This window comes from Toxorhynchites rutilus, chromosome 2 (assembly GCF_029784135.1).
Source record: "Toxorhynchites rutilus septentrionalis strain SRP chromosome 2, ASM2978413v1, whole genome shotgun sequence".
In the NCBI taxonomy this organism is placed as follows: domain Eukaryota; kingdom Metazoa; phylum Arthropoda; class Insecta; order Diptera; family Culicidae; genus Toxorhynchites; species Toxorhynchites rutilus.
The window spans coordinates 70,018,321-70,044,481 of NC_073745.1; positions in this window are offsets into that span (position 1 = coordinate 70,018,321).

Below are 26,161 nucleotides of genomic sequence, written 5' to 3' on the forward strand. Positions count from 1 at the left end.
CTGTTTGTATTTGTGCTGTGCCTAGGTTTTTTGACGTAGGACTACGTCTAACCTTTCAATATAGGGGCCCATTTCAATATGTCGGTGTAAAAAAGTGTTCAGGTTTTGAACGCTAATACCTCTTCAATTAATGAATGGATTTTGGTTCCATATACACACATTGATAGGAAATATCCTCAGCAATTGTTTATATGCTACACATTACGGTTTTTCAGTTCATATAAAGTTCAAATTGATGAAAAATTGGAAGAAAGAATTCCCTACTTTCCCATACATTTTGTCTGCGCTCCCGCAGCAAACAGTTATTCATTACAAGCAACCACGGGTACGGGCGAAACGTATGGACAAGGTGAAGAAGGGAGACAAAAAAGAGATTAACTATATAGCTGTATAAAGTGAGCGATGGTGGGGCTTGGCCTTATTCTATCATCGGACGCCAAGCAGGAAAGACGCTACCTTTAAATTGTTTTTCAGCATAAGAGATATCGCTGCATTTGCCGGGGATGTATGCGGTGCGATACCGCAAGAGTGAGAGACAAGAGTTTCAATGGGATGTGGAGCAGGAGAGCCTATCGAAGTGTGTTAAGGTGAAGGTGGAAGCTAGCCACAAATGGCTGCCACAATGGCGCTCATTTCTTTCATCTCCCTCCCTCACCTCTCGCCCGAAAATCAATAATTTTGCGAAACAGTGTGAAGAAAATGATCGTTTTCGCACACTTCCCATCAAGTAATATCAACCAAACTCTAATCGATTACTCACAAGATATTAAATTTTCATCTGCTGTCGCACTGTATAGTGAACAACGTCGGAAAACTCGAGCAAGTGCTCTGAAAGTTAAATTTTCGTTTTTCAATCTTCTGCAATGGTTTTGTTTGTATTGGTGGAAGCATCGTTATTTTTTCGACACTGATGCCAAACAACATCATCGAAACAGCTATAAAAACCACTCAATAAAATGTTATTCCGGAGTCATAGCGTCCCATGTCATGAAAATCAATAGAATAAAATTGTGTTGATATCAATACAATTATTATTTTTACGTTTAATGGGTCTATAATGTAAGTTTTAGCAACTTTAACATTGGGTAAGAAAATTGTATTGCAGAGCTCGGAACACTGCCACGGCTGCCTATGCTTTCAAAAACAGTAAACGGAAAAGTATTAAATTCAATCTAAATGCCTCGGCCAACGAAGAGAAGGGTTAAGGCTTTCCAACGTGAATATGTGAAAACAATACGATCAACGAAGGAAAATATTAAGGAATTATCAACATCGAGTTACTATGCGGAAGAACTTGTTAATACCAAAAGTGCCCCAATTCGCATGTGTTATAAATTTGCTCATGTTACGCTTGCGTATAATCAGAATCATATGCAAAATGTAACATGTTTGTCTATGGCGCTGTACCACATTAATTGAAATTTAACCCCTTTCTTGTTGACGGTTGATCTGAAACTTGGAACACACCTTTATCTCTGCAGTCGTTATAAAACTGCGTATTTCATGATCTTGAAAATCCAAGATGACGATCGCTACAAAATGGCGGATTACATATTTTCTTAAAGCCCCATCAATATGGGTATCAAAAGAAGGACTTGACTAGTAGAACACAGTTATTCATGAGGAGTGCAAAGCCCAATTATATCACGATACCAGACGGTAAATTCCTATTGCGATATGCTTGCCATCAAGCATGTGTTCGTTGCCGGCTGAACGATAACCCCTACAACATTTGCACCACACGACATTTGCACGACAAATTTTGATTTTTTTTTTGTATTTGAATCTAAACGTTTGAGTGTTTGCTGAGTGCTGAGGTTTAATTTTATCCTTTGATTATTTTTTCTGTAATTTTGTACATGAAAAGTTGGTCATTCTGGGATCTGTGATCCATGATATTCGAAAAATGGACACCCCTTGGTGTAGTCCTTCGTCTCTCCGGTTATGTCCCCGACATTACCCACCCGTCTTTTTTCTCGTCGCGTGTGTACAATAAACCTCTGTTCCCCACAATAGAACCATGCTTTATGATGCGAAAATAATAAAACTTGTACCGCGGGGATGCTATTTAGAAATTCCGTGAAATTAAAAATAATTTAACTGCTCTCATTTTCATCCGACGAATTGAAAGTTTGATAGAACAACTCTCACGCTAGAAATACGTATGCACATGTATGTGTTCATGCAAACGGCACACTAGGAGCAATTTTTACTCCATTGTAGAAGATTATCATAGTGTTTATTTTCTCGTATATACTCGTATAGCGATAGATATTACAGCAGCATTTGATCGGATTAGTTCGTCGAGTTCAGTGTGCGGTCTTATGTTCCATCTTCCAGAACGAAGGTTGTGTGTGTGGTTGAGTTGTATTGATACTATCACTAAACAGGATAAGACATACTTCCATTCCTCTCTATCATCTTCTCTTTCATACATACGAATATATTGAGCGCATGATACAAAGTAAATAGAATACCAGCGAAAGAACAGCTTTCCCGGAGAGGATGTATGAGAAAGAGAAACACAGGGTGTGGCACACGAAACAAGATAAGTGTTAATCATCGAATTAAATATTTAGAATTTAAAATCGACAATCATATAGTGCAATTATCGCGTAACATTTGAAGAGGACCTATCTACTTCGATCGGTTCTCTTCATTGACTTTCTCTTTCGATAATCACGGCCTTGCAAGTAGATTTTACCCTTTTTTGCCACATAGTTTAACAAACAAGGTTCGGTTCTACACTTCTAATCATTGAGCACATCAGACGGTGCTTTACTGCTGAGTTATCAACGAAAGAGAATGTTGATGAAGAGAGTCGATCATTGCGGATGGGTCCTTATCGGTCGTAAATCGTTAACCGAGTTATAAATCGTAGATCGCGAAGCGTAAAGGGTAAATCGATAATCGTCAACAGTGAATTTTCGAAGGTAGTAGTCAGGTTGCCAAAAATAATCTTGGTCTCCGCGATTGAATAAAAATATAGATCGAGAGTTTTCAAAGGAGTTTTTTTCATGACCTTCTCAGGTCAGGAAAAATATCTATGTACTACACACGATGAATAACAAAATGCATGACCGGTCCGATAAGAATGTATATTTTGTTCAAACCTCATTTCGCCGAATAGTTGAGAGTTAACGTTTTACGAATCACATCACTTACCGCAGTGAATCCTGATTTTCCTTAACCATTCCCACTAACATCTATCCCTTCCATGATAAACGCTAGGGAACCACGCTATAGAGGCGACCCTTCTGGCCTTCGGGCGGCGAATATCATACTAACATTCCTTCCCTTCCCCTGGTGACTGTAAGGACGTGGCCGGCGTCGTTATTGACCATTTAAAGCTCGAATCACCGACAATTGCACAACGAGAATGATTTGCTAGTCCCAAGCGTCATTCTGTGTGTTCTTTGTGCAATTTGGTTGGTTCAGGTCAATCACGGAGAGCAACTACGAATTGTACAGTTTACCCAAGCTCAAGCTCAAGCTCACTGAAAAAAATATTTAAAAACATTTAAATTCTTTTTTCTCAAAAACATTTTTTTTAATTCTCAAAAAAATTATGTGAATAACCCTTAAAACTTCCAATACGTCACCCATACATTGGAAGTCACATTTTACAGGGATTTTTTTTTTCTGACAACAGCTTTTTCATGTTTTCTTCAAAAGTATCACAACTAATCCTAATTTTGTTCAAAGTCAAGATAGCGATATAGCGCATTCGATAAAGCTTTAAATTTTGGCGAAGACTTTCTATATTTTATAGTTTCTGGAATACATGGCATTTTTTATGAAGGCTTAGGAAAAAAATAATGTTTTACTCGTAACATTTTTGTGTGTGAATTCTCGCGTTTGACATGTTCTTGATACATTTCTAAACAGATAAAAGTTTGCCAAACATGCTGAACAATAGTAATAATTTTTCAAAAAAAAAATGAAAAAGTTGTTGGAGAAATTTTTTCTCTGTAAAAGTGCCTATCTTCCGATGTATGGGTGATTTGTTGGAAATCATAAGGGCTATTCAAATCTTTTTTTTTCAGAATTTGAAAAAAATATTTTTTTAATTATTTAATTATTTATAATTAAATTTTTAAATTTTGAAAATATTTTTTTTTCAATGAAATTAAAAATAAAATTTCGAAAAATCTCAACTCAAAAAGAATTGGTATTTTTTTTTATGAAAATTCAAACAATTACCTACTTTTAACCCGCAGAAATCGTTAGTTTGGTCACATGTTTGCTTGCGAGAGGTTGCTGATTCCGACGGCGGGTTGGCGGCCGACTTGGATTTCGTCACATCGGCCCCATTAAATTGAGTTCAATAAGTTTTATTACAAAACAAAATAAATATTCATAATAACAATTGCGCTGCGGTGGCATTAAAACGTGATTTTTTTTTTCTTGCCAATTCTTTTCGCATTTTGAAGACATGCTTTAAATTACAAATATTTAAATTGTCTGCTTCATTTTCGAAAAAACATATCCCCGTGCTCATTTCTAAATAATCTATTAGCCTCAAAAAGCAACTGCGCATTGTTGCTCTCTCATGTTCTATTGATTGTATCTTATTTACTGTCAGGATATTCGTTAAAAATCATAACCTGATTTGTCGGAGTTTTTCCTTTTTCATTCTGGTCAATGTTGCATTTTGATATTTGCCGTTTTCGGGTAAATGTCATTCGGGTAAACGAGTTTCGGGTGAGTAGTTTTCGGGTAAATGTTACGCAACCCAAAGTGTGATCTTATTTTCAGTAGTGTAAAAAAGATGTCACGACTCTGAAAACTTGGTTGAATGTCGCCTCTTCTGCTCTATTCCTCTTGTGTTTTCATTGATTTAATCGCCGAACGAAATACCACCGAATCACTTTTTCAGAGTTTTTGCTTGAATGTTCGTCTCATATCTAAAATCAATTATCGTAAGGACATATTTTTACCTATTTTCTATCAAAGTAATTCCACCCCAAACAGCCGAAAAACAGCAAATTTTGATGCGACCCTCTTCGGTTTTATTGAAACTTGGTAATTATGATGGAAGCTATTCAAATTCACAATTTTCATTATCATATGACCAATTTGATACATAGAAACATTGAGCTTCGGTTCAAAAAATCGTAACTATAACTATAACTATAACTATAACTATAACTATAACTATAACTATAACTATAACTATAACTATAACTATAACTATAACTATAACTATAACTATAACTATAACTATAACTATAACTATAACTATAACTATAACTATAACTATAACTATAACTATAACTATAACTATAACTATAACTATAACTATAACTATAACTATAACTATAACTATAACTATAACTATAACTATAACTATAACTATAACTATAACTATAACTATAACTATAACTATAACTATAACTATAACTATAACTATAACTATAACTATAACTATAACTATAACTATAACTATAACTATAACTATAACTATAACTATAACTATAACTATAACTATAACTATAACTATAACTATTACTATTACTATTACTATTACTATTACTATTACTATTACTATTACTATTACTATTACTATTACTATTACTATTACTATTACTATTACTATTACTATTACTATTACTATTACTATTACTATTACTATTACTATTACTATTACTATTACTATTACTATTACTATTACTATTACTATTACTATTACTATTACTATTACTATTACTATTACTATTACTATTACTATTACTATTACTATTACTATTACTATTACTATTACTATTACTATTACTATTACTATTACTATTACTATTACTATTACTATTACTATTACTATTACTATTACTATTACTATTACTATTACTATTACTATTACTATTACTATTACTATTACTATTACTATTACTATTACTATTACTATTACTATTACTATTACTATTACTATTACTATTACTATTACTATTACTATTACTATTACTATTACTATTACTATTACTATTACTATTACTATTACTATTACTATTACTATTACTATTACTATTACTATTACTATTACTATTACTATTACTATTACTATTACTATTACTATTACTATTACTATTACTATTACTATTACTATTACTATTACTATTACTATTACTATTACTATTACTATTACTATTACTATTACTATTACTATTACTATTACTATTACTATTACTATTACTATTACTATTACTATTACTATTACTATTACTATTACTATTACTATTACTATTACTATTACTATTACTATTACTATTACTATTACTATTACTATTACTATTACTATTACTATTACTATTACTATTACTATTACTATTACTATTACTATTACTATTACTATTACTATTACTATTACTATTACTATTACTATTACTATTACTATTACTATTACTATTACTATTACTATTACTATTACTATTACTATTACTATTACTATTACTATTACTATTACTATTACTATTACTATTACTATTACTATTACTATTACTATTACTATTACTATTACTATTACTATTACTATTACTATTACTATTACTATTACTATTACTATTACTATTACTATTACTATTACTATTACTATTACTATTACTACTACTATTACTATTACTATTACTATTACTATTACTATTACTATTACTATTACTATTACTATTACTTTTACTATTACTATTACTATTACTATTACTATTACTATTACTATTATTTGGTGCCGTTCTCACTTTACGATTGCCACCACCAATCGTGAAGTGGTGTGGTTTCAATTAGTGGATGGCTTATTTATACCAAAGAAGTTAAAAGTGGGCAGAAACAAATGTAACGGTTGCTCGTTTTTGACGGTACGGGAAGGAAAGCGCCCAATTCGGCAGAACAAGTGTATGGGAAGATTGGAATGCTTCCAGTTTTCATTGATTTAAACTGTTTAGGGATTTGGGAATTGTAATGTCCAGCATATCAAATAAATCTCATAAATCAATTCGGCTCCTTAAAATTTATGTAACTGAGTCTGTAAAAATAAACGAATTAATAAAACGAGAATGAAAAATGTTATATTTCAAAGTTGAAGTAAAAATTAATTGGTTATTATAAGTACAGTGAAATCAAAATTTTGATTTTTGAAACTTCTAGTTGAAGGATCGGTCAATAAACAAAATGTATATGGTCGGTTCTTGACATCTGATAATTATTTTTTTTTCCATTTCCATTCCATTGACACTCAGACTCAGGCATTATGACACCAGATTTCGATGTTTTATGCATTTTTAAGTCGTTTGGCATCGAAGAAAAAATTTCGATTTTCCAGGATTCAGGGAAGATTTGTCTCGTTCTAGTCGGTCACCAACTGGTTTTCAACTGAAGCTGATAGGTTAATAACATTGGACAATCATCTTAATTACCTTATTCGCCCATGTTTTCATAGGTGACGTAATCACCAACACATATACAACGTAGAAATCAGATTTTTTCTCTATGTTCATCGCGTTGCTGTGAACAGAGAATAGTGACTATGTGAGCATCGTTTCAATGGTTTCTTACATTCATACATTAGAAAATATTAAGTAAAGGGTGTGTCACATCAAATTGCATCACGGAAAAAATGCTGTAAAAATTTAATTTTTAGGAATTATATCTTCAGCTTTCGCTTATAATCAGATAAGAGTGTATAGATCACGTTGGCCATGCTTCACTGTCAATTTTTCGTAAATTTGGAAAAATGTCGTCGAACGAAAAAGAGCGTCGTGAATTAATCCTGTGCACTCATTTCGAAAATCCGGAGTTGTCACATCGGGACATCGGTAAGATGCTGGGAATCGTCCAATCCACGGTCAGCAGAGTACTAAAATGATACTTCGAGAACCTGACCAAAAATGGATGCTCCGTCAGTGAAAAAGATCACAAGCGCGTAGTTAAGCAGTTTAGACGTGATCCGAGAAGTTCGGTCCGGAATGTCGCCAATAAGCTGAATTTGTCAAGTTCATTCGTCCAGCGGACCAAGCAGCGGGAGGGCCTGCGTACATACAAGGTTCAGAAGGCTCCTAACCGCGACGAAAGGCAAAACATGGTGGGGAAGACGCGAGCCCGGAAGCTGTACACCGAAATGCTGACGAAGCCGCATTGCCTGGTAATGGACGACGAAACCTACGTCAAAGAGGACTTTCGTCAGCTGCCGGGCCTGTTGTTCTTCTCCGCAAAGGACAAATTCAGCGTTCCGGAGGAGATTCGCAAGCAGAAACTATCCAAGTTTGCCAAAAAGTACATGGTGTGGCAAGCGATCTGCTCTTGCGGAAAGCGGAGCGCCCCCTTCGTGATGACCGGCACGGTAAACGGGCAGGTTTACCTTAAGGAGTGCCTACAGAAGCGCTTACTACCACTATTGAAGCAGCACGAGGGCCCGACCATCTTCTGGCCGGATCTCGCTTCGTGCCACTATTCAAAGGACGTGTTGGAGTGGTACGAAGCCAACGGGGTCACCTTCGTGCCAGAGGAAATGATCCCGCCCAACACGCCGGAACTTCGCCCAATAGAGAAATATTGGGCGATTATGAAGCAGGCCCTCCGGAAGAACCCAAAAGTTGTCAAATCGGAGGCGGACTTCAAGAGAAAATAGATTTCTGTTAAAAAAAACTACAACCTGACGTTGTACAGAACCTTATGGACGGGGTAAAGAGGAAGGTGCGAGCATACGGGCTTGGGCTCGAAGTATGAATAAAAAGAAAATGCCAAAAGTTGTTTAATAGTTTTTATTTTACTGTCTAAAATTTTCAAAAGGATCGGTCTACTGGGCGAATTTCTACAGCGTTTTTTCCGTGATGCAATTTGATGTGACACACCCTTTAATAGGACACTATCATGAAAAACATGTTTGCAACCAAATAGTTGATTTTGTTCATTTTGTTCACTTAGGTCACCTATACAAACATGGACAGTAATATGGCTCCGGTTGACTTTTTCCTCTTCCCAAACTCAAATTCAGCCAGTAGAATATTTAAAACAAAACCTGCGCCTATTCGAATAAGTGTATTATTTTGAAGTAAGACTACGTTAGAGGCGGTACAATAAATTGGAATAGATGATCAATATTATGTATTTTATTATTATAATTTTATTGCACTCAAACGCGCACAGCCAGCACACTCGGTACACATGATGAGTAACAGAAAGTAATTTTTGAAATTACCCGCCCTCTTTATTATCTAGCTTGTATCGCTGGTCGTTTTTGCGTCCCAAAGCGTTGGAAACACACAGTGGGAAACTCATAAACCCACCCACATGACGATGTTCCCGGAACGAGGGTCGTTATCGCACTAAATTCGACAAGGATTTTGTCATGTTATCGAATATGTTAAACAATTAAGTGTACACACCGTCTTTCCTCCCGCTCCGGGATCGTCACATGGTAACATCTTATGGGCCGATATACATAATGGATGACTGGTTGCTTGATTGACTATCAAGTTCCCGTACCGGGTCGATCCATCCATCCAGTTCATGTTTTAATCGATTCGTTCCGATTAGAGGGAGGGGGACTTCCACCACCGAAATAAATCGAGCGTATTTAGTTAGCAGCAAATAGGGAAGCTGGAAGTTACATCATATCTTGCGAGAATCGACCTTATGGCAGCGATTAACCCCGGGAGGGTAACAGCTGGTTGTGAATTAGCTGATCAATATACAAGATAAACATTTCACGAGGGAATTGTCTGCGTGTTCCGTTTCCCGGAACTGACATTTATTGTTTTTCTATTTTGATGATTCCCCTAATTTTGAGTAGTACTGTTCAAACAAAAGATAAATATTCTTCTCAGGATTGGATCCTCGAATAGAGCATCTTTTCGATAATTTGGCCGAAACCTGTCCAAGATAAGCTATCGATCGTGAAATGTTCTGGAGGTGTTTTGGTCGCTCGTTTGTAATACTACACCTACGCCGACAGAATAAATTTTATGCTTTTATTGTATTGTTCGTGCCCATACAGCTGTTTCTTGGCGACCCTCCTCGTTGTGGGAGGTTCATTATTGTCTCCCGCTTCTATTCGCCTGCTGAGCTTCGTCCTTTAACCTGTCGTCAACTTCGGGGGCCCATCGCTACCCTTTTTAGCGCTGGATAAGAATCGTGTTCTCCGAGGCGAAAGAACATCCCTCGAATAAAGTTGGAATCGAAATTGGGTTGTCGCCCCGAAACGTGAGGGTAGAACCAAACAGCAAAAAAAAGTGTGTATATCTAGGAATAAAGTAGACCAATTAGGTTTTATCTCACTGAGTGCCAGCCAGCAGGATTCCGCAGCAGCAAATTATAATTTTTCAACGCAGATGCCAAGCTGAGACAGCTGGCTTTCTTCCTATAAATCAACTCCGGGCGAAACACACGATGAAAATAAATCTTGATTGCATCAGTGATAAAATATGTTGCCTCGGGTTTGTCGTATGCTCCGGATCGATTCAGCTTTCCGAACAATGCCAATGCCGGCTCTAGGACATCATTTGCAACTATCGTCAAAATCATCACCCAACTGCAGCACAAACTGAAACACAAAAGCCAGCGGAAACATAGATACAGAGGAACATAAAAGATGTGATTGTGGCCCCCTACACTATCTACACTCCCCCCCCCCCCCTCCATACGACGACCCAAACACGACAAATGAGTGAGCTGTCCTCTTCCCGTGCAGAGCATAGGCAGATGGGATGATGATACGGGCGAAAGAAAGGAAGAAAGTGGGGGAGTGTGATATCTAAATTGATTTCCAGTTTCTGCCAAGAGGGCAAAAGGAGGACAAGTGGGGGAGACATTGGTAGGCGATGAAAGTATAATACAGACGGAAAACAGTAAAACAGTACATAAAATGGGAGATTTGTGCTATATCAATACAATAAAACGTGATAATTGGAGAATGGTAACTGAGAGTCTCCGGCCGAGACGATGGCTGTTGGAATGACTTTTGGAACCGGTGCAATGTAACCGGGACTGGGTTGTTTCACTGTTGTCGGGAGCGGCAATGAATTTTTGGTCTCTAGGAAGTTATATTGTTGGAAACACATTGTCATTCATGATATAGTTTTTAGCATGGGACGTTTGCCCTTCATCGTTCTATTTTAAGTTCATCAGATAAGCACGGAAGCACGGCTCGTGGAGCATGTTCAGTGACATTTCCTCACATTCTATGTTGAATGTCATCGTTTGAAAATCCTTCCTATTGCAGTGAACAACAACTGCATTTGATTCAAATGATCCACACAATCGAGTTGCATATTTCAACATTTGGACATAATCGCTACACAATCTTCGATTGTCTGCACTGGATAAATTTCACCATCATAAGTATGCAGCTATAACTTCGAAAGTAGTTGAAGCAATTGTGCACAATAAATCGTAATGCATATTCAAATCTACTTTAGCCCATGTGATAAAAACTTTAAATGGGGCCCGACAGTCAAAATTACTTGGTTTTAGGGTGCAATGAATGATTCTATGATGGTTAGATACTCCTCCACCTTTCTTGGGGGGATGGGGGGTGATGTGGCTGACATACGAGTGAAACACAAATTTCTGCATAACTCGAGAATTAATCAAGCAAATGAAACCAAATTTGGTATGTGGAGGTTTTAGGGGACAAGAAATATTTCTAAAGTGGTTCAACACACCACCCACATTTCTGAGGGGGGGGATGTTTCTATGATGGTATGACACCCCTTCCTCCTCTGGAATGGAGAGAGGGTCCCAATAACATATTCCACATATTTCAACCAAAAATATTCCAACGAAACATGATAATTGAAAAATTTCGGAAAACTCTGAAGGAAAAAGGGAAAATTCGGAAAATTTAATTCCCATATGTTCTACAATTACATAGTGACAAGTGATGTTAGTCCATTTGAGGTTTGCGCTTGTGATGATTTTAATGTGATGAAACTCACTCCTATATCTTCTTCAATCTATACCAATAAAACAGTATCGCCGAATGTGTTGATAAGAGCAGAACTCGAGGAAGGAATTGTCAGATTTAGGGCTGTCTTTATTCTATCATATTTTCTGTATAGAACATTTATTCCATGTAACGGAGAAACATGTTATTTTCAAGTGGTTGAAAAATCTTGAACGAGAATTGTGTCTGAAAATAATCTCATATTATAATGATGAGTTTTGTTTGAAATACTAGAAATTTCATAGTAAAAGGTAAATTCAACGGGATCGATTAGAAGATCAATCAATGAACAGTTCTGCGATTGGACCCATGAACTTGCTCATAGTAAGAAAACGTGAATGTTTGGAGGTATAGATAACAGAAAACATGTTGAGCGGGACGACGTTTTCCGGGTCAGCTAGTGAATAAATAAAAGCACCTATTCCAAGAATTATAAAACATTTGTATGCATGAGAGCAGACCTCTTTTGACGTAGAGCTACGGCTTTCAGGAAGGGTGTCAAATCAGAAAACAGGTCACATTTTCTTGAAATAAAGTTAATAACTATTTTCACAGCGAATGAATTCTGATGATTTGCATACCAATAGAATCTTTATTACAGAGTCAGGTTGGCACTGACTCAGTTTTAAAAACGAATTCGCTATTAGTAGAAGATTCGTAACGCAAGATCGTCAAGCACCAACACTTGGAAACACCAACTCAATTCTCGCAAACAACTAAGACGATTGCATAGGCTTCATTCACCATATCGTACAAAATCATCGAAAAGAAACAACACATGTCACAACATGATAGCGAACGCTAGCATATAACCGGTCTAATCCAAAATAAAAACATTCAAAAACAAAACGCGCTCGATTCGAAGTACACAACACTTTCCCATATGCTTAAGACACTTTATCATAAGAAACATAGTTGAAAAATTCAGCGCAAACTATCAGTGATACCATCATTGCGGTGAATATACCAACATATATGCACACATTACCCTAGTATGAGGGGCAAAATAAACACACGATTAGACTTGAACTGATCTGACAAAGACAAAAAGTATTCACACCAGCACCAAAGTACGTAGAATAAGAAGGTAGTCTACTCCCTGCTTTGTTCAAGTAGTGGTAGGCAAAGAAAAAAAGCAAAAAATAGTTATTAACCATAGATCGAATCCATATAAATTTAAACATTTTTTAATTTTTTAAATTATAACACAAGAACTGTCTCGAAATATGTTTCGAAATAATGGAATAGTGGTATACTTAATTATTTTAAAATTGAAAACAGTAAAATTATCGCACCTGTACTATAGAAATAATGCAAAACCGATAAACAAATGTGTGGAGAGGTTATATCGAAGCAGTGTCGTTCTCGTTCTCGATCCAAGGAGCGAATGCATGGGATAACTGAAAACATCTCCGATTAGTTTATCTCATTCGAAATTATTCTGTTCCGGCATCGCGGAACGTGGTATTTCAACATTTTGCTGAAGTAAACAAAAACTATTCAGTATGAAATCGATAGAAATTCACATAAAACGTTACTTGCAGTGACAAACAAGTACACTATCGTGTTTACCGTCGACTCGAACGGCGATTTTGCCACTTTTTATGATGTTTAGAACTTTTAAAATCGAGAAATATTGAAAAAACTTCAGAACTTTGAACAAATTGAGGATTTTTTATTACTAATTTCGTTGTGTGTGTAATACATACACTCTCCGTGTGTATACACAGGAAATATCCCTTACCTTCTATTCTATGTACTTTGCACTAGCACAGCACCGACGCGCAAACTATTAAACCCTCGGGAATTAATAACAAAAAAAAAATCACAACACTCCATTTCACCGTACCGCCAGTATAAATATTTCACTTACCCAAGGATCTGCATCCAGGGTTGCCAATAATACTTTTCATAAAACTGGAAGATTGCTCTTAAAAAAACTGGAAGAAAACTGGATCCTGTAAAACCTTTTTATTTTAAGGGGGTAGTACACTATGAACATCATAAAAAGTATGTGATTTTCGCGATTTTTTGATATCACAGTTTTCACAGTTTTAATAGGTATATATTACTTAACAAACAAAAAATAAAATGGTGTCAATTAGACTGTCCCCTGAATAGCCGCAACCGGTTTGTTGAACTCTTGCGGCTAAAACCTTGTAAAATAGTAGGAGTTCTACAAGTTTTTCTAGTGGACCCATTTCAACCAATGATTTTTTTACGCAATCTTGAATATATTTTCTGTCATCGTACGTAGGATATAATATTGATTTTTGACGAAATGGCAACATTTTTTGTTAAAAAAATTGCGTTTTTGCCTCAAAAATCGGGACAAAAACATTCACTAAAATTATATTTTTCAAAATATCAAAAAATCCTACGTACGATGACAGGAAATTTAGTGGAGAATCTTGGAAAATCTATTTCATTAAAATCGGATGAAGTTTGCAAAACATAGTTTCGAGAAAAACAGGCTTTAAATTTTGAATCCGCGCTCCTTACGCAAAAACTTAGGTCCACTAATTGGCTTGTAACTTAACTACAGTAAAGTAGACATCTAAGAGAACATTTTAAGCCAGAAATATTTTTTATTTTATTCTATTCAAGTTTCCATAGTGTACTACCCCTTTGAGATGATCGGCTGTGATTTATCTTAAATGATTTTTTTACCTATTCCAATGCTAATAAAATATAAAATAGAATTTTCTTTCAAGCTTCACGTAGTATTTATATGTAGCTCATAAAACTGTAACTGTAATTACTGTGAAACAATATTTGATGGATGGTTTTCTTTGAGCAAAACTTGAAGAGTCTCGGAGTCTCGGTACGGATTAGCATGAGATATAATCATGAGAAAATACCATAAAAAACTTTCCACATTATTGTTTCAATACTACAATGCCAAAACAACACTGCTCAAGTATTGCCAATACCAAAATACCAAAAATGATCAAATTTCGGAATTGAGAAGCTATTTCTCTCAATTTTTGTTGGTTTTATTCATTGTTAATTTACATCTTATATTAGGCGTGTCCAAACCAATTTTCGGTATCAAGATCAAGATAAGGTTTCCTTAGATATTTCCTCTTGCTCGAGAAAGTATTTTTGAAAAAATATACATAGTATGCTTTTTATGAAATTTACACTAAATATGGTTCATATGCATTTTATGCAACGTATGCATTAGCTCTTTAGCGGAGTTTAAATTATGCAATAAATTAATGATATTTAGAACTAAAACTTCTTTCAGTGACCATGAGAAACTAATATCCATTTAATGTAAACCATTGGATATTATACTCATATCAATTAATGTCAATGGAGACCATTTACTCTATGACCTTCTGAACTTTAGAATAATTTGAAAGACCTGTAACATCTGATGTTTATATAAACGCAAAGCCAGCATAGCACGCAGGCTCTTTGAACTATTTTGGGTAAGTTTTCTTGCTATGAGCATTGTACCACTCGTGGATGAAATGGCAGATCAAATAGTCTGAACTTCAGAATGGTTTGGAGGACCTAGAAATCTGATATTTTTATAAATTGAAACACAGTATTGCACGTTGATTCTTGGGTAGGCTGTTTAATAAGACAAAAATTGAGTTTTTTGAGTTTCCAGCATTCGGAAAATCTGTTTGTTTTGGTATTTTCAACAAAACACCGACGAATTGAACGAAATCGATCGAACGATAAATGTCAAAAATAGGAAGGTAGGTGGAGAGATAATATTTATCATCGTAAATTTATTTTACATAAAATGGGTAACCACACATATAAAAAAAACTGAATAAAACTGGACGATATTCCAAAAAACTGGATGATTTTAGGGTTCTACTGGATGACTGGATCGAGAAAAAAAACTGGAAGAATCCAGTTTAAGAAGTTTAAGCTGGAACATTGGCAACGCTGTCTGCATCACAGCAGAGAAACGATTCGATACCTATGGTGGGTAACACAACACAGCTAAGCAATGAATGCGACCTTACGAACACATAGCACAAGCAATATTTTACCTCTGAACGAATCAATTCATAATGGACTCTTCCATGTATTATCCAGTTAATTCCTAGTAATACAACAGGATTCAAATGCAACGAGGAATAGAGCACATTCTAACACAAGATCAATGCACTTTTTCAACCGAATCGCAAAAGAAACTGACGCTTAGAAAAACAATAATAAAGAGTGCTAACGGGTACTATGCGGTCGTGTCTCGGATACAACCCTCTTGTGACTTTTTATTCAAAAATAATTGAAAAAATCGTCATCTAATGCTGTTTTTGATGCAATGTAAACAACACTTTGTATATATCGCTTCAATATCGATTGCTAACAATACCGCACAGCTCTAACTGTCATAACATGAAGAAAGATGGGTTATTCAAAAGTTTTAAGTGATTGTAATGTTATTTTCAGGGGTCGACTTTTATTTTTGTCAACGCATAATTGCACACATTAAAGAAGTCATGTAAGGGACTAAACAAAATCTAAAAAATGGCAAAACTTGTTAATCACTTATCAACAAACATTCCTATAAAAATTCTGTAGTAGCTTTTGATAAAATAGTCCAGGAAATGAGAAAAGTTTCTAGACATCCAACAACAACTAAACATTCCAACCCTTTTTAATGCTTCTCACTGTACTTAGCGAATATCTTTTTTTTTTTTATTAAATCCGTTATTTTACAGGCTCAGTTACATAAGTTTAAAGGAGCCACACTCCTATCTGTGTAATTACAAGTATATATAAACATTTTTTATTAATTCTAATGTTAATGAAGTAGAGAACCGATTACTCGCGGTTTGCTCGAGTTTAGAAGGGTGACATTTTTTTCAGGAAAAGGATGGGATATAAGGATATGTTGACAATGTCCACACTCACATTCGCACTCACATTCATCATACTCAATTCTTAGGCCTATCTTATATCTAATATGTTCTTACATTTCACCTTATTCTATTGTTAGTAAGAAGGGATTTGATTTCTCGCGAAGGAAAAGGAATAGGAGAATATAAGGATACAAGGACAATCACACACGAAGATCGATAACTTTTAGGAAGACACATATTTGGGACATGTAATCAAGGTCTAACCGAGCCAACACATCTCTCACCGGCACATTGGGCTGCCTTCCTCTAGCCCGAAGTGAGTTTTCTAAATTCGATCCGGCAACAAGATACTCCTCACACGACCAAACAACGTGTTCGATGTCGTGGTAACCTTGGCCACAAGCATAGATATTGCCATCGGCAAGATTAAAACGAAAGAGTAGCGCGTCTAACGAACAGTGATTAGACATGAGTCGGGAGAAGGTGCGAATAAAGTCCCGACTCAAGTCCAGACTTTTGAACCATGGATTGAGGCTAACCTTAGGGATAATCGAGTGAAGCCACCGACCCAATTCATCTTCATTCCACTTACGTTGCCAGTTAGCGATGGTATTTTTACGGACTAAAGAATAAAATTCATTGAAAGCGATTGGACGCTGATAAATATCGCCTTCAATTGCACCTACTTTTGCCAATGAGTCAGCCCTCTCATTACCCGGAATTGAGCAATGTGAAGGGACCCAGACAAAGGTAATGACATAACAGCGTCTGGTTAAAGCACTCAAAATTTCTAGTATTCTCTCAAGGAAGTACGGCGAGTGCTTTTCCGGCCTCACTGAACGGATAGAACGGATAAGCTAAGCTAAGGCCAGAGCTAAGACTATCCGTTACAATGTAATAGTGTTCAACAGGTCGTGAGGCGACGCTGTCCAGCGCCCAATGTATTGCTGCCAATTCAGCAATATACACAGAGCAAGGATTCTGAAGACTGTGGGAGGTGCTAAAAATTTCGTTGAACACTCCAAATCCTGTGGACTCATTCATAGAGGACCCATCAGTAAAGTACATATTATCACAATTGACACGCCCATACTTTGCATTGAAGATCGTAGGAACGATCCCCGATCGATGATAATTTGGAATTCCATGGATTTTCTCCTTCATGAACAGATCAAAACGTACAGAGGAATTGATGTAGTCAGGAAAACAAACACGGTTGGGAATATACGAAGAAGGATCAACCTGCATGGATATGAATTCATGATATGAACTCATGAATCCGGAGTGAAAATTTAGCTCGATCAGCTGCTCAAAATTTCCGATCACCAATGGGTTCATGACCTTACACCGGATGAAGAACCGATGAGATAATAAATTGAAGCGATCTTTTAGTGGGAGTAGGCCTGCCAAAACCTCGAGACTCATGGTATGCGTTGAGGGCATACATCCCAACGCGATACGGAGACAAAGATACTGAATTCGCTCGAGTTTAATGAGGTGTGTTTTGGCAGCTGATTGAAAACAGAAACTGCCATACTCCATCACTGAGAGAATAGTTGTTCGATACAACATTATAAGATCTTCGGGATGGGCTCCCCACCAGGTGCCGGTAATTGTACGGAGAAAGTTTATTCTTTGTTGGCATTTTTTACTCAGATACCTTATATGGGCCCCCCAAGTACATTTGGAGTCGAACCAGACCCCAAGATACTTGAATGACATAGCATGAGTGATCGGTTTACCCAAAAGTTGAAGCTTTGGTTTTGCTGGTCTATGCTTCCTAGAAAAAACCACCATCTCTGTTTTCTCCATGGAGAATTCGATCCCTAGCCCAATGGCCCAGGTTGAAAAATTGTTCAATGTATCTTGTAAGGGTCCTTGCAGGTCGGATTCGTTTGATCCTACGACAGACACCACTCCATCATCTGCAAGTTGTCTTAGGCTGCAATTTTGTGTAAGACAATTGTCGATGTCGCTTACATAGAAGTTGTACAAAAGGGGGCTTAAACATGAGCCCTGGGGGAGGCCCATGTAGGAGACCCGATTTACTGTCGAATCCCCGTGAGAAAAATTCAACTGTTTCTCACAAAGCAAGTTATATAACATATTATTCAACAGAGGCGGCAGACCCCGAGAGTGTAATTTGTCTGACAAAACTCTATTGAAACAGAATCAAAGGCCCCCTTTATGTCCAAGAATACTGAAGCCATTTGTTTTTTTTCGGCGTAAGCCATTTGAATTTCTGAAGAAAGCAACGCAAGACAATCATTCGTCCCCTTGCCCCTGCGGAACCCATATTGTGTATCTGAGAGTAAGCCATTCGTTTCAACCCAACGATCAAGGCGAAACAAGATCATTTTCTCCAACAATTTCCGTATACAAGACAGCATTGCTATTGGGTGGTACGAATTGAAGTCGGACGCGGGTTTTCCGGGTTTTTGAATAGCTATAATTCGCACTTGTCTCCAATCATGTGGAACAATATTATGTTCCAGAAACCGATTGAATAAATTCAACAAGCGATGTTTCGCCACATCAGGGAGGTTTTTCAGCAAGTTGAACTTAATTCTATCCGATCCCGGAGCAGAATTGTTACATGAAAGGAGAGCAAGAGAGAATTCTACCATCAAAAACCCGGAATCAAGATCGCACCTATCTTGTGGTATATCTCGAACAATTTTTTGCACAGGAGCGGAATCGGGACAAACCTTCCGTGCAAAATTAAAAATCCATCGATGTGAATATTCTTCGCTTTCATTCGATGAAGAGCGATTTCTCATGTTTCGAGCCACTTTCCATCATTTTTTCATTGACGTTTCTCGTGACAAACCTCCCACGAAATTTCGCCAATAAGCACGTTTTTTCCCTTTGATCAAGTTTTTAAATTGATTTTCAAGGTCCAAATACGTTTGAAAATTCTCAATGGTTCCACGTTTCCGAAAAGCTTTAAATGCGTTCGATTTATCCTGATAAAGCTTGGAACATTGGCTATCCCACCATGGAGGCCTTTGACGAATAGTGGAGCCTGGGATGGGTTTCGTTTGAGCGCGAACCGCGCTGTCATATATCAAACGAGAAAGGAAGCTATACTCCTCCAATGGAGGCAAACCATCTCTGGAATTGATGGCTAGAGCAATTGCGTCCGCATATTTTTTCCAGTCAATATGTCTTGTGAGGTCATATGCCATGTTTATAGATTCAGAAGAATTCGACCCAATGGTGATGGAAATTTTGATTGGCAAGTGGTCACTACCGTTGGGGTCCTGGATTACATTCCACTTGCAATCTAACGATAGTGAATTCGAGCAAAGCGAGAGGTCAAGAGCACTTGGGTTAGCAGGAGGTTTAGGTACACGTGTTGTTTCCCCAGTGTTCAAAACGGTCATATTGAAGCTGTTACAAAGGTCATATATCAACAATGAACGATTGTCGTCGTACTGTTCCCCCCTAGGCAGTTTCGTGAGAGTTGAAGTCTCCCAAGATCAATCGTGGCTCAGGAAGGAGTGAGCACATGTCAACAAGTTGCTTGCAGCTAACCGCAGCTCTCGGAGGCCAATACAAGCTAACAATACAGAGGTCTTTGCCTCTTAGCGAATATCTTCTCATCCACAATTAATTCTGATAGACTACTAGCAACGAGTAAGGTAATTACCAATACTCATGCATTTATCAATTATTCAGAACATCTATGATGATTACTTCTACCGATTTTTATAACTGCAAATCGAAGTACCTTACTGTTACTGCTACTCTCATCGTCCCATAGCAATAAACATTAATTTTGCAAGAAAAATCTCGATAAAATAATACTACATGTCAGATTTTATGGAAAAGCATATCCATCTTGCGCAAGCAAAGCACAAGCGTAGAAAAAAAAACCCAATACATGAAAATGAATGCATTTTTACGTGCTATCGTCGTATAGTTTTCTTCGTTTGCTCTCCACGAAGAACCTCTCACATTTACAATGCAAATCTTTCACTTGGCTGAGAGTTGCAGAACACGAAATGACACGTTGCCTTTGAAATCCCCAATCTCTTCTGTCTTCACTTTTATGCTCCGCTATAACTATTTCGATTTCACACGGCCAAAGTGCCCCGTGCAACTTCTCGGCTGGGCGAAATAATAAAAGACGAAAGAAAAAAAATCGAATAGTCGAAGTAAAAGAGCAAGTGGGAGAAATCCTGACGACGACGGAAAACGAAACTCAAGATAGCACCCCGATAAATCAATTTTTATTTAAATTTATTCATGAAAGAGCCGTGGGAATATTGTCTACTGTTGGACCGGGGGTACGAAGTAGTCCCGCGTTCCAGCTGGGTTCACTGATTGTTCTTGTTGGCTGTCATGCACTAGTTTGGATGCTGTAAAAGTTGTTTCGTTTTTCATTCGTGATCAATTCAAAGCGTCGCTCGGCGTTTGCATCATATTACATCATATGCGACGAGTGTCCTTCAGTTCACGCTGGCGCAGCGAATGGTTAAAGCGATTGATTTTAAAGCAATGTGGTTCACCGAACCGAATAAGAGTGATCATCGCCTCGAACCAAATCCGCGATGTAGTATTGGCTCATCGTTAAAAGCACTTAAGAGCACCGTCTGAGGGTTTATCTCTACCGGGAAATCTTTTTACGCACAGCCTAACAAGGCACTTTCTAGCTAGCGGAACAAAATGAACAATATCCTGATCATATCTCGCGGGGGAAAAACAATTATCTCTTGTTTACAAAGCACACACAGCGCCATAACAGCATTACACGGAACCATTAGCCGGGAGAGGCCACCTACTTTTCCGCGCACAAACAAATTATGCTCCCCTTATCAAACTCACCACCCAATTGACACGCTCCCGGTGTTGTTTAATTCCGCCATCACCATAAGTCGCGAAGCTATTTATCTTGCGAAATCAACAAACCGTTTATCATTTATGTGTTTATTTTTTTCCTTTGTTTCCTTGATACGAGGATGGCTACGCATGGTCTCGCGGCAGCCGCCGATGTTGCGCTGTTGCTACCTGTTAAGAAGGAAATGAAGCTTACCTACCGGATTAGACACGACATCAGCGACACAGCAGTGAAAATAAACACGCGAAGGACAGCATCCGGGATCAGGGAATTGTCAGCAATTTTCAATGCTTTTTGATCATCCGAACAGCCATTAAACGGGTGATGGTGATGGTGGTGACGAAATCAGCGGAGACAACGGCGGCCAACGGATGCTCAGACGACGCTCGCTGAAACAAGTAGATTAGCAGCGATGAATACGATTCTCCTTGGCGGGACTAACACAGGGAGGACACTGACGCTGATAAGCCATCTATTTGACGGGGCGGGGCGCTTCGTGAGGAATAAGTTTCCATCGTTAGGATGTCGCATCGCGTCGCGATGGTGAAAGTTTTTATCAAACCATGCTCGTTAGCTGCTACTGCTGCCGAGAGTGGGGCAGAGCGGGGGTGGCAGGTAGAGAGTGTAAAACGTGACACCAACGCTCAGGTGATAAATTTCCACCACACAACGGTGCTTTATTAATTTCAAAATGATTGATATGGTTTACGTAAGAAGGAAGCATTTGGGTATCATAATGGAATATTGGTTGAGATTAGTTGTTGACATTTCGGGTAAAATAATGGATCGTGATGAGAAGCGTTGGTGACCACCATTTCGCCAATGACATCAAATGATCGATTCCGATTGATTACTTGATAAACATTTCCGCACCAAATGACAGATCGGTTGAAAAAACAATCTAAAAATATTCTTTTGCCTTTTTTTCTATATGTTTCATTCAGTTGTGAGTTATGGAGTGTTAAAAATGGAAGTCAACAAACATTATGAGATCTATTTGCGATTGAGTAACGCGTTTACGAGTTATCAACACCACAGATGAAACTCCAGCATCGACCAACGTCGACAAAACCACTTATAGCCAGGAGGCAAAGCAGATACCACGAGTTCATGTTTAGCCATTAACTAAACATTTAAAAATGAGTCACACCATGTGGTAAACGGAACTGACGAACGATAAATGCAGCCACAGATAAGGACTCGGGTCGAAGTCACAAAACGGCTACAGAGAAAAGGAAAACATAGAGACAGGGTTACCACATATACAGAATATTCTGTATTTTACAGATTTTTCGCCAAATTTCTTCTACAGAATCTGTATATACAGAATTACAGATTTTCAGCAAAAATACAGAATTTACAGATATTTTAAAAATTCAATTTTAAATATTAAATTTATTACATTGAATACATAGATACCTAAGTTATGTAAGATAGAATTGTAAGTTATGTATGACCATAATCAATCCGCCAATCGTATATAGACTCATTTAAACGATCTTATGACTAAACCGATTATACTGTTCCTAAACTTTGTTCTACAACTCATCAATAACGTCATTCGCACTTTTCAATCAGAAAGTTCTAAATTTTGCGAACTTTATAATGAGATAAAACTGTTGATTGTTGATCATGTAGGTAACTTATGTTTGAAGAGCTTCGTGCAACGTTCGTTGATGCTGACCTTGGTGTGAATGATTTTGAAGAGTTTCTAAAGAAGCCTGAGGATGTTTGCGTTGGTATCGATGCAGAAAAAGCTGAAAAAGGATTCGATGTAGCTAGGAATTTGATCTTCTAAACGATTTTTTCGCGACATCTATATTGAACTGGTGAAACAGAACTGCAGCCTTGATAAACCCTTAAGCTACTATACATTAATGGTTGATGGTTGATGCGCAAATTTTCTTAAATCGTCGAAACAGGTAAAAAACAAGGCTTGAATAACGAATTCAGGCTACTCAAGCGGAATCTTATGGGGCATAAATTGAGTGAGTTGAGTGGATATAACTTTGTCCCAGCTGTTGGATACCAAATCGGTTGGCTCCCACAATTATGAACTCTATTTTAAAAGCGAAGAACTATATATCACCTAATTTTGGTTTTTGCTAACGTAAGGACAATTGTCACTACTCACGAGACGCGACACGAGACTAAGACTAACTATGTATCGGCTCAAGGAGGAGCGTCAAGGATGAAGTTGAAGGAAAATTTCAAGACGCAGTTCAACAAAACCATGTAAAAACATGATACAATTCAGCGGCGAAAAACTTTTATATGATTTATTTTGTTGTATTGACACGACTTTAACAACCCATAAATAAATAAAATAAGTTTAAAGTGGAAATAAACCTTTATTTTCATTGTTTTCCCTCAAATTTCGGGTACAGATTTTTTATACAGATATAGAGATAGGCAGATAGGATAGATTGAGATAGGCATAGAGATAGGCAGATAGGATAGATTGTAAGCTAACTCTGTACATAGAATAGAAAATAAAAATCAGTCTTGTCGTAACCTTAACAGGAGCAACATAGCTCACTAGTTTTAGTTTTCTTATCCAAAATCCTTTCGGCATTTAACTTACGTTCCCTTTTGCAACGTTGAAATAGACGGTGTAATAAATGAAAAGGGTTTGACCTGAAAAGAGATACTCGATAGTGTCGGTCGCTTCAGGAACTCTTCACTTGAGACTGTGAACATTCTTGCATGCGATCGACTGAAATCTGTGTCACAAAAAATGACACAAAAAAATGGACAAGGACGCAGATTGTGGAGAGAGAGCCATGATAAGAATCCTTTCGCGAAAGAGTGCAAGTGTCTTCATTGCGGCGGTACTCCTCATGATTTTATGCCCGGTGTACATACAACGAGGGGACAGAATCAAGCGTTCCTTAAAAGAACGTTCAAAGTGGACTTATGCAGAAATGCTTAAGGGTTCCGTTCCAACAACTTAAGACAATCCCTACTCCATTCTGCAGAACGATGAGCCTGTTGCTGACGCTCCCAATGCAGGAACTTCCGATGCATCGTAGGGTACCACCAGGAAAAGAAAAATTACTTCTTTTCCATCACTTCCCAGAAAAAAGACCAAAACATCCCAAATTGGAATGAAACCTCGAAGTAAACGTGCTGAGAATAGACCGAAGCAAGTACCTCCTGGTTTACGCGGTTCTTCTACGCACCAGGGGTCCTCAGTACTTTCCGAAACAACACCCAACCCTTCTGTTCCATATTCGGGGTCGAAGCAACAGCCACTACCTGGCTTGCTTGTAGGGTTACCATATCTACAGAATAATCTGTATATATACAGATTTTTAAAACTTTTTAAAACCAAGAATCTGTAGATACAGATTACAGATTTTTTTTTTGATTTTCATACATATTTACAGATTTTTCAAAATAATGATCCAATGCTTGATCTCAATCAATCAAGAGAGAGTCATTTTGTCATTCATATGTAGCGTGTAACGCTGCTTTCTCATGCTCAATCTAAGGCGAAAAGATGCAAAGGCTGTGTGAACAGAAATCCATTTTCTCTTGAAGTCCGCCTCCGATTTGACAACTTTTGGGTTCTTCCGGAGGGCCTGCTTCTTAATCGCCCAATATTTCTCTATTGGGCGAAGCTCCGGCGCGTTGGGCGGGTTCATTTCCTTTGGCACGAAGGTGACCCCGTTGGCTTCGTACTACTCCAACACGTCCTTTGAATAGTGGCACGAAGCGAGATCCGGCCAGAAGATGGTCGGGCCCTCGTGCTGCTTCAATAGTGGTAGTAAGCGCTTCTGTAGGCACTCCTTAAGGTAAACCTGCCCGTTTACCATGCCGGTCATCACGAAGGGGGCGCTCCGCTTTCCGCAAGAGCAGATCGCTTGCCACACCATGTACTTTTTGGCAAACTTGGATAGTTTCTGCTTGCGAATCTCCTCCGAAACGCTGAATTTGTCCTCTGCGGAGAAGAACAACAGGCCCGGCAGCTGATGAAAGTCCGCTTTGACGTAGGTTTCGTCGTCCTTTACCAGGCAATGCGGCTTCGTCAGCATTTCGGTGTACAGCTTTCGGGCTCGCGTCTTCCCCACCATGTTTTGCCTTTCGTCGCGGTTAGGAGCCTTCTGTACGCAGGCCCTCCCGCTGCTTGGTCCGCTGGACGAATGAACTTGACAAATTCAGCTTATTGGCGACATCCCGGACCGAACTTCACGTCTGAACTGCTTAACTACGCGCTTGTGATCTTTTTCACTGACGGAGCATCCATTTTTGACGTTCTTCACCTTCCGGTCGATGGTTAGGTTCTCGAAGTATCGTTTTAGTACTCTGCTGACCGTGGATTGGACGATTCCCAGCATCTTACCGATGTCCCGATGTGACAACTCCGGATTCTCGAAATGAGTGCACAGGATTAATTCACGACGCTCTTTTTCGTTCGACGACATTTTTCCAAATTTACGAAAAATTGACAGTGAAGCATGGTCAACGTGATGTATACACTCTTATCTGATTATAAGCGAAAGCTTATATTAGAAAATTAAATTATAATATATTATATTAGAAAAAAAAAATTAT